The sequence below is a fragment of the Daktulosphaira vitifoliae genome, unplaced genomic scaffold (genome assembly GCF_025091365.1).
Source record: "Daktulosphaira vitifoliae isolate Bord-2020 unplaced genomic scaffold, ASM2509136v1 Scaffold_3, whole genome shotgun sequence".
NCBI classification, from domain to species: Eukaryota; Metazoa; Arthropoda; class Insecta; order Hemiptera; family Phylloxeridae; genus Daktulosphaira; species Daktulosphaira vitifoliae.
In genome coordinates, this window is record NW_026099574.1 from 37,919,852 (window position 1) to 37,923,220 (window position 3,369).

A 3,369-nucleotide genomic window follows, 5' to 3' on the forward strand; every position below is an offset into this window, starting at 1 on the left:
AGAATTGTTTTAAATTAAGGCATAGAAAGTTTAACTCACTAAAAAGTAATATCAGTACAACTATTTAATTAAAAATATAAGTTAAATTATGACTTTATAAATTAGGGCTACTTTGATATTCATTTTTATTTTTTTTTTTTGAATACTTATAGACAATTTTTTATCTTTGGTTTATTGAAAATATTGAATTATTATTAAAAAAATGTATTATACTATATTTAATAATTCATATTTCTCTTTTTTTTTTTATATACAGAAGGTTTACAGTCCGTAGTGTCTTGATAAACGTATATTGTTATCTATAAGATATCTATCGATCAACATTTTGTTTACTTTTCGTACTATGATTTCAATATTATAAAATTGATAGTTCATGATTGGAGTTTTTGGTTGGTTGCTTGCTTAAAATAGTTTATAATTACATTATATCGAAATAAAAATGTATATTATATTTCTAATTGAAATGTGGTTGTTCCCAACAAATTTAATGGTGATATAAGTTAGCAAAAGTAATCTTTTTAGTATTAGTTTATGTTTTACAATGTATTACAAAAACAATTTTTTTTTTTCTTTTTTATTAGTCTTTTATATTTTATATAAAAAAGTAATTACTTACCTTTTTAATTAATTACTAACATTCAACTAATATTAAACTATATGTATTTGGATATATTGTGACTGAAATGCATAAAATGTTTGAAAAAGTTAAATTATTAAATTGATCGCCATGAAAACATATTTTTGTAGTTTAAATATAGTATTAATTTTATCGAATAAAGTATTACGTTGTTTATGTTGTTATATAATTTTGTATAAGTATCGCTAATTTTAATTACTATGCAATATTAGTAAAATTATACCATGAATATATATAAATATTTTTTTTTATCGGTAAGATTTCTTTCGAGTATTTAAACATTTTTTTAGCTTCGGTGCGAAGCGGAGAAGGTATTAATTTTACTATGATGAGTTTTTTTTTTTTTTATGTCTGTTGACACTTTTTCTCAGCTCTCACTGGACCGATTTCTTTCAAAAATACGTCAAAAGATCACAAATAGTAACTAGTTGAAGACATTACCCTTAAAAATTGAAAAAAAATTCCCTTGTTCCCCGCAAATGGGTGAAATATCCGAAAAAATTACAAATTTAGAAATCAGTAAATTTTGTATTTTTTTCACTTTTTTTTCTTAAAACTTCCATAACTTTTTGAAAAATCAACATAATTTTTTTTTATACTAAAACCTTAGACATTTTCCTTGCATTTGATATAATTTTTTTGAAAATTTAAAAGTTAAGTTGAAAAAGTTCTACTTTCTATACGCATTTTAAAAGGTTTACACCCCCCTTATATATAGGGAAATGGTCCGATTTAAAAAAAAAGTATGTCGAATGAAAAAAGTATATATAAAGTATTTATAATTAAAGAATGAAGTTGATTCATGCATTTTTTTAAAAGTTATAGCAACATTATGTTAAAAAATGTAAAATATAATATCAAACATTTTAAGACAAAATAAAGTCCAAAATTTTTTTTTCAAATTAAAGTATATTACTTTAGCTTTTATTTAAGGTATATATAAAAGTGTCAGTCTTTCCAAAACATTTTCAAAAGTTAACTTAAAGTTAAAGTTAATTTTTTGTAAAAGAGTTACCATTTTAAAATCCTTCCTGTAGGCTGTTAAAGAGTCAAATGTTCACAAAAATATATAAAATAATAGTTTAATATCTAAGGTATCTATATAAAAAAAAATGATATCGATTTGGTCATTTTTAAAAAAGTTATGGCAATTTTAATTGAAAAAAATTTATAAAATGTCGAAAATGAGTGATTTTTAAATTTTTTAGTTTTTGGGGGATTTCCCCCGTTTACGGAGAACAAGGAATTTTTTTCAGGGTGATTTTTGTGGGTAATGTCTTCGACTAGATACGATTTGAGATCTTTTGACTTATTGTTCATCAAAATCGATCCAGCGAGAGCTGAGATTGAGCGTTCACAGACACAAAAAAAAAAAAAACACATCATAGAAAAATTAAAACCTTCTCNAAAAAAAAAAAAAAAAAAAACACATCATAGAAAAATTAAAACCTTCTCAGCTTCGCATCGGAGCTAAAAAAGAATTTCAATTCATTAATAATGCTAATGTCGAGGTTTCTATCACATTTAACCAATCATATATGTAAGCGCACTACATTAACCAACAGACTAATTGAATATTTAAAATTTAATTGTTTGAGTGAAGTCAACGCTGAGTGAACAATTGTATCACTATTACAAGTAGAACCAATATTTGGCACTGGTGAAGTAATCAAATTTATTTTGTATGTTTTTAGTGGATTGTATATAGGTTAAACTAAAATGACAACAGCTAGATAGAAAATCAGCTAAATATATGACTGATTTATTTCTATGTGTACAAGTAAATATTTTTATTCTAATGACAACAACTAGGTAGATAACTACATTTAAGACAACAAAATTATTTTATGATGACAAGTGAAAAGGTTGATTTGATATACTAGAAAATAAACTTGCATTACTTTTAAATGATTACCAAACTCTTGTTTTAAACTAGTCATACAATCAAATTCAATTATATCAAATAGAAAGATAAAATGAGTAATAACGTATAACCTTATATTGAGTTCACAAGCAACATGCATAAGTAAATTGACAATGTATTAAATATACTTAACATGCTTAAATCTGTACATTACAACTAAAATTTTTCATATAATGGTTTCAAAAATAATGAATTATCAACTCAAAAAATTAGTACTCATTTAATTTTAAAAGTGCAAGCTATTTCTAAACTACATGTAAAAAAAACTAATAGGAACAATTTATCAATGAAGTTTGTCATATAAGGAACTACATGAGATCAATAACTAATATTCCATTTTGTGAGGCTTAGTGTGAATTTTAAATTGAAAAACTAGATAGTTTCTGAGAAGACAAAATAAATTTATGTTAAGTGATTACAAGTGTGAGTATAGACAAGAACTGTGAAAAAGTTGAATATTAGCGACTAATCGACAATGGATTTAAATAATTATAGGTAATTTTACATACAATATTATATATATATATATATATATATATGTTGTAGTAATTAGATGAGGAAGTATTGAATTACGTCGATTTTAGTATAATATAAGCTTTACAATAGTAGTAAGCAATTTTTGAACTCTTAAGCAATAAAATAATTCCATATAAAAGGGAAATGCAGGGTAAGCAAATTAATAATGGTGGGAAAAAGAATATAAAAGGGAAACATGAAAAGTATAGGGGGACGACACGGGACGATACTGGGCGAGACGAGACTGGACGTTTTGGTCGAAGAAACGTCGAGTTACGGGTTAGGTCGTTGA